Raw genomic sequence first — 12,009 nt, forward strand, 5'->3', positions numbered from 1 at the left:
AATGCATAAAATCATCAGATATGGGTCAGAAGCTTCAGTTAATCTTCACATCAACCATAAAAATAGGCCGATGCATGATTGTTTGTGCCAGAAGGGCTGGTTGGAGTATTTCTGTAACTGCTGATCTCCTGGGATTTTCAAGCACAGTTTGAAGTTTTTACTCTGAATGTTGCGAAAAACAAAAAACATCCAGCGAGCGGCAGTTCTGCGGACAGAAATGCCTTGTTGATGAGAGAGGTCAACAAAGAATTGCCAGACTAATTCGAGCTGACAGAAAGGCTACGGTAACTCAGATAACCACTCAGTTGTAGTGAGCAGAATACTATCTAAGAATGAACACATCGAACCTTGAGGCGGGTGGGCTACAACAGCAGATGATCACGTCTGGTTCCACTTCTGTTAGCCAAGAACAGAAAGCTGAGGCTGCAGTGGGCACAGGCTCACCAAAACTGGACAGTTGAAGACTGGGAAAACGTAGCCTGGACTGATGAATCTTGATTTCTGCTGAGGCATACAGATGGTGGGGTCAGAATTTGATGCAAACAGCATGAATTCATGTGTCAACAGTCCAGGCTAGTAGTGATGGTGTAATGGTGTGGGGAATGTTTTCTTGGCACACTTTGGGCCCGTTAATACCAATCAATCATCACTTGAATGCCACAACCTATTTGAGTAATATTGCTGAACATGTGAAACCCTTCATGGCCACAATTTACCCATCTTCTAATGGCTACTTCCAGCATGGTAATGCATCATGTCACAAAACAAAAGTCGACTCAAACTGGTTTCATTACCATGACAATGAGTTCAGTGTTCTTCAGTGGCCCTCCCAGTCACCCACCCTCTCTTTGTCTTGCTGTGTTGACTGTGCTGAGTTCTTGAAGCGAGTTATTGGCCTTGTTTTGTTTTTGTATCTTTCCTCTTGTTTATTTAGTTTATTAAATAAAATCGGCATTTGGGTTCTGCAACTTGCCAGAACTTCATAACAGAATGCAAGAACCTACCATGAACCCAGCAGATCAGTTTTTCAAGCTTCGCCAGGGATCCTTGTCTGTTTCACAGTATTGTGAAAATGTTGGGACTTGGATGCTCAGCTCAACCAACCAGAGTGGGTTTTCCGCACTGTATAATGGTTGGGTTTGAACAGAAATATAAGAGAACTCGTGCCTTTGGACTGTGAAATGGTGACGTTGGTAGAGTTTGTTGCTCAAACTCTGCTTGCAATTTCTTGTCTGACTAGCGTGCTCTCATCAGTGGTCCCAGCCTTAGTGGTTGAAGAGGTTCCTGGTTTGGTGCCAGCAAACTCGCCTGAGTCCCCAGCTCCTTGAACTCACTACCCTAAATCCCCAGCTGCCTTTACCTTTGAGTCCCCAGCGGCTCTGCCCTCTGAGTCCCCAGCTTCCAGAGAGTTCCCTATGCTAGTCACTCCCTTATCACTCCCACCTGGCCTCGCTCTCCAGTCAGTCACACCCACAGCTGGCCTCACCGTTACCAGAGTCTCCTGCGGCCTCGCCAAAGCCCCTGGTTGATTTCCAGTGGTTGCCTGGCCCTCTGGCCATCCACCTGCCCCGCCCTGCTCCACTGTAGTCTCTTAGCTGTCCGCCTGCTCTACCTGTGGTCTCTTGGGGCATTTTCACACCTAGTTCATTTGAGCACTCCAAGCGCTCTCAGAGCGGTATAACGTGTACATGTGAACAACCCAAGAGGTCTCAGACCCCCCTAAAAGACCCAAAAGTGAACCGGTTCGTTTGTGGGTCCTTTTGTGGTTCAATTGATTTGTGCGATGTGAAAGCGAAGAGGTACCAGTCTGCTTTGCATTTTATGACATAAGTACCTTGTGGCTTGCCATAGCTGAATTACATACTTCATATTCCAGTCACAATTTACTGTCCACATATGGGAAGTTTAAGCAAATATAGATATACCACGATTACCATGACATGTTTTTGTGTCTCATATTCCGTTCTTGTTTTATTATTTGAGCACCAAAAATTAACGGACCACCCACATTCAGAGCAGAGCAGCACGTTAAGATCGGAGCATGTGAGCGGAGCGTTGATAATTACACCTGAGCGGAGAGCACCTTTTTGAAGATTCCACTCCGCTCTCTCAGGCTGCTCAGTGCCACTCGCTCAACCCAGAATGTGCTTCGTAATATACTGGTTTAGGAATCTGTGAAATAAGCAATAGGCCTGAGGTTATGGAGCTCAAACATTTTTTAGTGAAGTTGCAAACCTTATAACCTAAATAAATGCAAAGTATAAATCCAAGTTAAGAATGAGGAAATCGAAAGGGAGTGTGGAGAGACCGTGAGAATTAGCAAATATTTATTTTGGAATCGTACGCATCACATTGCCAGAGAGCACGAGGATGTGCTACGTGAACATGGTAGTGCAGCAAAAGGTGAGCTAGTGGACTACACTACTATTCGATAATAAATTAATAGATAAGTAATGTATCTTGTTGTTTTGCCATCATGTCAGTTCAGCTGCCAGCTAGATGCAAGCCCAGTTCTGCGGGGTTGCAAACGTTAGAGCACCCTCAATTGAATATGTAAGATTAATAATACTGTATATTGGCAAAGCATTTTTCCTTGAATCCCGGCGCGCACACACAAAAAAATCCCTGCATCAAAACCAATAAACATGTATGATCTTGCAGATCAGTGTGTCCTAATTTGCAGGCAGAGTATTTTGCTTTCCTGCCTCCATTGTACAATTGAGCATTTGATTAGTAAAGATTTCCGCTCTCGCATAGAGAATTTCATAGTGGAATTATCTCACTTAATCGACCACCTGTTGCTTTCGATTTGTGCTCTGGGATAAAGTGGCACAAAACTGCTGGTCAGTTTCCCAAAGCCAAATCCACACCTTAACGAGAAGTGAAACTTTTAAAAAAATAAATAAAAATTATTCTAGATTAGTGCTTGTGGATATCCTCTTCCAACATCGCTTGCTGCATTCATGCGCAGAGAAAAAATATATAAATGATTGAACATTAGAAAAAAAACGTTTCTTAAATGAAGGCAGTGTAATTTTGAATTAAATATTTTTTATTTGTTTTGAGATCATTAAACATGATTTCATCTAATATATACAATTCAGCTCAAATTGTGAAACTCGTGTATTAAATAAATTCAATGCACACAGACTGAAGTAGTTTAAGTCTTTGGTTCTTTTAATTGTGATGATTTTGGCTCACAAAACCCACCAATTCACTATCTCAAAAAATTAGAATATTTTGACATGCCAATCAGCTAATCAACTCAAAACACCTGCAAAGGTTTCCTGAGCCTTCAAAATGGTCTCTCAGTTTAGTTCACTAGGCTACAAAATCATGGGGAAGACTGCTGATCTGACAGTTGTCCAGAAGACAATCATTGACACCCTTCACAAGGAGGGTAAGCCACAAACATTCATTGCCAAAGAAGCTGGCTGTTCACAGAGTGCTGTATCCAAGCATGTTAACAGAAAGTTGAGTGGAAGGAAAAAGTGTGGAAGAAAAAGATGCACAACCAACCGAGAGAACCGCAGCCTTATGATTGTCAAGCAAAATCGATTCAAGAATTTGGGTAAACTTCACAAGGAATGGACTGAGGCTGGGGTCAAGGCATGTCAAGGAATTTGGCTACAGTTGTCGTATTCCTCTTGTTAAGCCACTCCTGAACCACAGACAACGTCAGAGGCATCTTACCTGGGCTAAGGAGAAGAAGAACTGGACTGTTGCCCAGTGTTCCAAAGTCCTCTTTTCAGATGAGAGCAAGTTTTGTATTTCATTTGGAAACCAAGGTCCTAGAGTCTGGAGGAAGGGTGCAGAAGCTCATAGCACAAGTTGCTTGAAGTCCAGTGTTAAGTTTCCACAGTCTGTGATGATTTGGGGTGCAATGTCATCTGCTGGTGTTGGTCCATTGTGTTTTTTGAAAACCAAAGTCACTGCACCCTTTTACCAAGAAATTTTGGAGCACTTCATGCTTCCTTCTGCTGACCAGCTTTTTAAAGATGCTGATTTCATTTTCCAGCAGGATTTGGCACCTGCCCACACTGCCAAAAGCACCAAGAGTTGGTTAAATGACCGTGGTGTTGGTGTGCTTGACTGGCCAGCAAACTACCGGTCAAAAGTTTTGAAACACTTGACTGAAATGTTTCTCATGATCTTAAAAATCTTTTGATCTGAAGGTGTATGCTTAAATGTTTGAAATTAGTTTTGTAGACAAAAATATAATTGTGCCACCATATTCATTTATTTCATTATAAAACTAAAATTTAAATTAAAAAAAAAAAAGTTTTTGAAATTGATGACTTGGACCAAATAATAAAGAAAAGCAGCCAATAAGTGCCCAACATAGATGGGAACTCCTTCAATACTGTTTAAAAAGTATCCCAGGGTGATACCTCAAGAAGTTGGTTGAGAAAATGTCAAGAGTACATGTCTGCAAATTCTAGGCAAAGGGTGACTACTTTGAAGATGCTAAAATATAATAGTTTTGATTTATTTTAGATTTTGTTTAGTCACAACATAATTCCCATAGTTCCATTTGTTATTCCATAGTTTTGATGACTTTACTATTATTCTAAAATGAGAAGAAAAAAAAATTATAATAAAGAATGAGTGTTTCAAAACATTTGACCGGTAGTGTATATTGGACAAAATCTCACTTTATGCAGGACAAATATTTGTTATTATATTTGTTATAAATATTTGTTACCTTGCTGTACATATAAAGAGCACATGCACAACACATGATCTTTTGATGCATATAAAGTCCAGATTCACTTAATAATACTTTAAAAATATCAAGGAAAAACAAAAGGGGCACATGATATCTACTAATATAATAATCATTATATAAATAACCACAGTCCTTTAGATTGCATATGATTAATATAAAACTGTAGGGAATATTAATAAAGCAGCAACACTGAAAAAGAGAAAAACATTCACTGCTCTTTTCTGGATAACTTAATAAACCCTTTAAAACTGAACACAAAATTAGGATGAGAAATTGCTCATTTTAATTTACAGACCCAAAGTGTGATAGCATTAAATCAGAAACCTATTCATTTATCAAATCTACAGTATAATCAACTGAAGAACAATTATGAATTTCACTTTTACCTGCAATATTTTTCCAGGTACCAGTCCATCTTTTCATTATTGCCATAAACCACTCGAACAAACTTTAAAGTTGAAAAGATTGTGTTTTTCTGGGTCGGTTATATCACTCGGGTCCAGCCGTGGGCCGTGCATTTTAAGTCTAGGCCTTCAGTGTGATTCATGCCATTAAGAAAACACAGTTTCACAATGAATGCCTAAGATACATTATGTGGCAGTCAACTAATAATACTAACTGACATTTTAAAACAAGTCCATGCTCAAGCAAGCATTGTTTTGTGAAATGAACATCAAAAATCATAATCAAGGAAGTCTATAATACCTGGAAAATCTATCTAATAATATTTGCGATATAAATGTTGCTTGCAATAAATTTCGTTTCGTCAGGGTACACGGTTATGCTGTGTTCCATTCAAGTTGGATTTGGGATATTCCTACTTGATATCTCTGACCATAAATGTATTCCATTCCCCGATATTCGGAAGTGATATTCATTTTTGTTTCCTTAAGACGTTTAAGGAAACAAAACTGCAATGCTCCCGTTAGCTTAGCAGGGGTTTGACTCTCATTAGAGATGTCTCCTAGCAACCCAACTGATAAACAATGCTGTGCTTCGGGTGTACGATTATCAAAAGAGATTATAATGTTTTATACACCTGTTTCTGCAGGCGTTTGTTAAACAAGCTTTAATATCATGTAATGTGGAAACAAACTCATTTATCGATATTACTTAATAAAGTGAATGTTTATTACTTAATTTGTATATCTCCCTGAGTGTCAAAATGTTTGTGTGACATCATGCCCCTGCATCTCGGCGAAATCGGAGTTGAGAATTTCTGCACAAGTCTACAAGTTGTAATTCTGACTTCAAGATGTATTCCATTGCACTTTTCCTAGTAGGAAGTTGGAAAATCCGACTTTCCGAGTTGAATGGAAAGCAGCACTACTTCTCAAAACTTGATCCGACACTGAATGCTCAAGCAGCCTAATTTACACTTAGAAAACTCCTGATGTTGCTATAACAACGCAAAAAGCACTTACCAATTTACCTGAAGTGAAAATCAGTCCTCCTTTCCTGTTTAATAAATTAAGCAATCACACGGTCATGCAGAACATCTCGTGTTTTTAAATCCATAAGGATCTCTCTCAGTGGTGATGTGGCAGTGACAGCCGACTGTCAGCAAGATCTCGCGCTCTTCACTTTCAAATTACGTCACTTAAAGCATGATTGTGTCACTCAAGGCCAGCTAGAAGGCCTCGACCGGGACATATCCTAAAGATCACACTCGCCAAGAACAAATAAATCAATCTGATTGGCTGATGAATTTGACATTAGTTGCTCATTCATTTGCACTGTTGAGGGATTCTGTGGAAATTCTGAAGGCCTGACGGTGTGGAGCTCAAACTCACAGGCTGCTTCGGCTTCAGCATGCGATTTGTGAAACAGTTGTCACACTTCGCTTGAAAGCATCAAGGAATAAATTCTGACTGGATAAATTTTTCGTTTTTCTCGAAAAAACGAAAACAATTGCTTATCATAATAATCGCAATTATTTATGAAAAATTGTCAGCCAAATTTCATAACAGCCCTAGCTGCAATGGGTCTGAGTTCTTAAGGAGCTGTGGTGTGAACAACAAGGGGTCTGAGACAACATTAATGTGAAGAGGACCAAAAAAGAAACTGGGTCCTCTTTTAAGTCCACTTTACATTGTGAACACCAAAAGCACTGAGGTCATTTGCAGCTGGTTCCCTTTTTGGTTCACTTTAACCAAACTGGGTTTGGTTCACTTAAAACGTACTATGTGTGAAACCACCCTTGGTCTGCCGCCACCCTAACATAAATTCCTACCCATGTCTCCCAATAGTACACCTTATCACTAGTGCTATACAGAGAAAGCCCAACAAATTGTAAATGTATAACTCAAGTAAGTCATGTACAGTCTTTGCTTAAGTTGCATGATCTGTTCATTATAGCTTAAGTATATTATACTCATACCTATAAAGTGCATGTGATCACGTTCATATAGCTACCAACATGGAGAGCATCCATCTCCGTCATGCAGTCCGATGCGATCACATTTCATTATAAAGATTTGTTTCATGAGAAACAAAAATAATAATATAAGAAGGTAAAACTTAATTGTGCTTGTTATTGTACTCAGTCCAAAGTCTGCAGATAAGGAGATACTTAATCTGTTGACTCAGGTTCAGAGGGTCCCCCTACATTCATAATGTGTAAATCATAGAATGTGTGTGCTTCTGATTGATTATCAAATGTGGTGATTTCATTTTGAAAAGTAATTTTGAAGCTGGGCTGTATATAGAAACTTTTTTGTACAGCACCGCCTTGAAATTGCTAAAGGCTAGATGTTTACTCAATATTTCAGCACTGAAATCTAGAAGGCACCTCATAGTGTTACCATTATGAATGGATGATTACTGGTCCAGCACATTACACATTCTTGGAAGCAATGAAAGCTAAGCAGAAATGGTCTCAGGGGCTTACCTCTATCTGGTTTTGGTCCAGTTTGATAACATCTTTCCAGTGCATCGCACCCTGCTGTGTATGGGGCTGTGTAGCCGCAGGCAGAGTGCTCATGATGACCCCTGTCTACTGTCGAAAGCACCTACAATGGGCACGCGAGCATCGGAAATGGACCTTGGAGCAGTGGAAGTAGGTTGTCTGGTCCGATGAGTCCCATTTTCTTTTACATCACGTGGATGGTTGTGTACGTGTGCGCTGTTTACCTGGGGAAGTGATGGTACCTGGATGCACTATTGTATATATTTGGCTAAGGTGTATGTAAACTTCTGACTTCAACTGTACATTTAGTCATTTAACAGATGCTTTATATCCAATATAATACACACACCTCAAAGAACAAATATGTAGCTGGGTGTATCAAATCTCACTGGATTATAACATGAAAATAATAAAAAAAAACTACCAAATTGCACAGAGCTCACCGTTAACACGTCTGCGCCTCGCATGGCGACACGTGACCCCCCCGCCTATGTAATTTTTAATCAAGTAATGATTTGTCAAAAAGTAGAACAATACACAGCCAGCGTGAAATAAAAGATTGCAGGAATGAAGGAAGCTGTAAACTGGCATCTCTTTCTCTTGTTCTCTCTCTCTCGGTTTGTCAGTCCTCCCCTTCCCTGCATTGGATTGTGTGCAAAATAGTGTTGGCGAGTGCAGGTGGCTACGCAGCCCCATACACAGCAGGGTGCGATGCACTTTGTGTTGTGACACATTCCTCCCGTAACCATTATTAAAGTTTTAAAAGTTAAAGTGCCTTGTGCCACAGTAGACCTTCTGTCGTTTCGGACCAGACGGGTTAGCCTTCGCTGCCCTTGTACATCGATGAGCCTTGGCTGCCCAACACCCTGTCACTGGTTTGTCCCTCCTCAGACCACTGTCAGTAGGTACTCACCACTGCTGATCGGGAGCACCCCACAAGCCTTGCCATTTCAGAGATGCTCTGACCAAGTCATCTGGCCAGAACAATTTGGCCCTTGGCAAAGTCGCTCGGGTCTTTTCTCCTGAATATTCACGTTGACTACTGATTGTTCGCTTACCATGTAATCTACACAGACCTTGGTCATAATATTTTGGCTCATACATGTATACTGGACAAAACAGCAGTTTTGAGACTATTTTGACTATTTAGGATTTATTTAACGGGTGCAGCTCGCACGGGCTCCGCCTCATTCTGCTGCCCATTATTGGGAGCCCACTGCTGCCCACTGCCCACCTGATCTCATGGAACTTTAATTGAATAAAGCTATTATACTTTGTACACGGTATTGTTACCTAACACTATTTGTCATTCATCAGTATGTATACAAAATAAAAATATAGTTATCAAATTTATTCAAAACATATAATTCCCTTAAAAACCGAAGAATACCAGTCCATCCATCCATCTTCTATAGCCGCTTGTCCTGTGCAGGGTAACGGGTAGTGCTGGAGCCTATAGCAGCTGTCTTGGGCTGAAGGCAAGGAAATGCCCTGCACAGGTGACCAGTCCATCACAGGGATGACACACACAGACATACACATTCTCACTCATACCTACAGGCAATTTAGAGTTTCCAATTAACTTGACCTGCATGTTTTTGGACTGTGGGGGGAAACCATGCGAACACAGGGAGAACATGCAAACTCTACACAGAAAGGCCCTGGGTGAGCCAAGACTCGAACTGCAGACCTTCTTGCTGTGAGGCGACAGTGCTACTGACTGAGTCACCATGCTGCCCAAGAATACCAGTGTCATGTATAAATACAAACATAAATATATGACATCAGAATTTTCCTCTTCAGGGTCATGGGAACATTTTTCATGCTCTGGAACCCAAATCAGTGCTAATCATCGTTTGGATCTGCACCCTTGCAGTAAATGGATCTCGTAACTTCTCCCTGTGTGTTTCGGTAAGACTGCATATACTTTAAATACTTCACTGTTTAATATTGATTGCACTGTGTTGCTTTCTTTGTTTTTCTTTCAGTGAATAGAAACTTAAAAAGCTGTTTGCTTAACGACATCTTTTTAAAGATACCATTTTGCAAAGGTTTTCACAAGCACATAAAAATGAGAGATGTATCCCTCTGTCTAACATGCACGAGTGCTGTTTTATAGGGATGGGAAGTCAGACTCTTTTCGGCTAACCGGTTCTTTCGGACAGTTCATTTCAATTAACTGGTTCAAAAAAATGATTCAGCAGTTCCTTTACGTCATCATATGCAAGTGCATATTACGGATTATTACTTTTTATTACATTAAATACGTTTTTTTGTTTTCATCAGTGTTTCATTCAATGATCCTGAACGTTTAATACGACTGACATTTATTGGATATAACTTATCATGGATAAGTTTCCTACATTAAAGTTTTGCACCTAAAGCACCCAATACACACACTGATGTACAAACATGGATGTTCTGCATGTCTAAAGCATATAACTAGTCTCAAACAACTCACCCTTTAAAAAAAAAAAAACAACAACATGATATAGCTTTTTACAACTCAAAATATAATATGCATGCACAATATTCAGTAGTATGCAGTTATATGCATATTTTCCAGTATGTTTTATTTGTTATTAAAGAAACTTACGCTTACCCCCCAATGCGGACATGACTCGAGTACTGTTGTGCATTCTGAGATGCTATTCTGGTCACTACAATTGTACAGAGTGGTTATCTGAGTTACCTTAGCCTTTCTGTCTGCTCAAACCAGGTAGGCTACACTGCTAGACCCTGGCTGACATGGCTGAAGCCCTGGATCTTTTGTTAATAGCCCCAAATTATTTTTTGTGATTGAAAAAAGAAAGAAAAAAGGCTTAATATTCATTACATCAGGGTAAAAATGCAACAACGCACGCTTCAATTCTGGCTTCAAATGCAAATTAATTCTGATCAGTGAGCTCCACTTGCATTAATTGACAGCTGGGATTTTGACTTTTACCTGCTGTTCGTGCTCAGGTTCATCAGACACATTATGAACGCCTCGAATGGGAGCTTTCTATTTTCTCTCACAGGAGTGCAGCTTTGCTGTATCAGAGGTATTGTACCTGTATATCATATATAATCTATAAACCTAATTTCTAATCTTAATATATTTTTAATAATTCACACACCAAGTAAATTTTAATGCATACACCAGTCAACTTGTTCAGAGCACCCTACTCGTTCCCTAAGATGGACTCTTCCTCAATTCATGTGTTTAAGAATTACCATAATCAAATTAGCAGTAAATTCACTCAAAGGCGAACCAACCAGAATTTATTTAGCATTAGTCGAATGAAGAAGCTACGTCAGTAACGATTAACTTTAACAAGAATAATTTGTATGGTGTGCGATTGTTATGCCAGTAGATCGACAAAGCAGTCTATTTATTTACAGCAAGCCACGTTAATGAGCTAACAGTTGCGAACTAGTTAAGTTACATGTGAGTGGACCAAATATCTGCATATATCATTAGCTAGGGGTGGGTAAAAATATTGATTTTCCAATGCATTACGGTCTTCATTTGAAAGATCTCGAAACTGGTTCTTAAATCCTAAGGTCAATTTGAGTAAAGCACACACACGTGACAAAATTTTGCACTATATAGGGCCGCTGAAACAGCTGTTTGATAAGCATTTGTGTGGTATTGTTGAAAACTGGTTTTCACGTGAGTGTGGCATCACAGAAGCTCGCCCAAGTGATGTGCGCGCTTGCCATTTATTAGCAGAAGCGTAGATTCCAGGGGATGGGGGAGGTAACCCCCCCCCCAATAATAAAAACAAGCAAGAACAACCCCACCAATATTTATACCATGATCAATGGAAACATGTAAATTCTTCACTCTGTAACCCCCCAATGTTCAAGCCAAATCTACACCCTTGGTAATATCAGACATTAGCCTACTTTAGGCATTACCAGGACTATCAAAGATCAGGACCCTTAGCATTATTATACATTATATTCAGTATTATATACAGTTTAATATAGTACAATCATCTGTAAATGGAGTGCCGAAAAATCTCATCGTTGCTCATTGTATTACATGCACTTACATGATAAAGAAATAATCCAAAACACTTTAAAAACCGGCACACTTGGTCATCTGAGACATCAGTGTGACATCCATGAGCTGTACAATTTATTACATTGAAACTGAAATTAAGGTATGATGTTGCGGGAGTTTAATCAAAATGATGGCGTTCTCTTTCTCCACTGCGATCGGTTTGATTGACGTGAATGCGCGCGCTCGCTTGAATTTAACGGAGACTCGCGTGTGGTAAAAACAGACAGTTTTGCAAAATACTCGGAAATACGTGCCTGATTTTGAATTCATAACGTGTATATATAGAAAATAGCAGTAAAATGTAAGTTATGCAATGGAGAG

General features: G+C 39.8%; 1 protein-coding gene across 1 annotated transcript in view; it reads left to right on the top strand.

Moving 5' to 3' along the window:
• LOC127442934 (gastrula zinc finger protein XlCGF8.2DB-like) overlaps window positions 1–12,009 on the top strand; it is a 171,061-nt gene that overhangs the window by 119,272 nt on the left and 39,780 nt on the right. The gene's annotated exons all lie outside the window — the stretch shown is intronic.

Source organism: Myxocyprinus asiaticus, chromosome 6 (assembly GCF_019703515.2).
Source record: "Myxocyprinus asiaticus isolate MX2 ecotype Aquarium Trade chromosome 6, UBuf_Myxa_2, whole genome shotgun sequence".
Lineage (NCBI taxonomy): Eukaryota > Metazoa > Chordata > Actinopteri > Cypriniformes > Catostomidae > Myxocyprinus > Myxocyprinus asiaticus.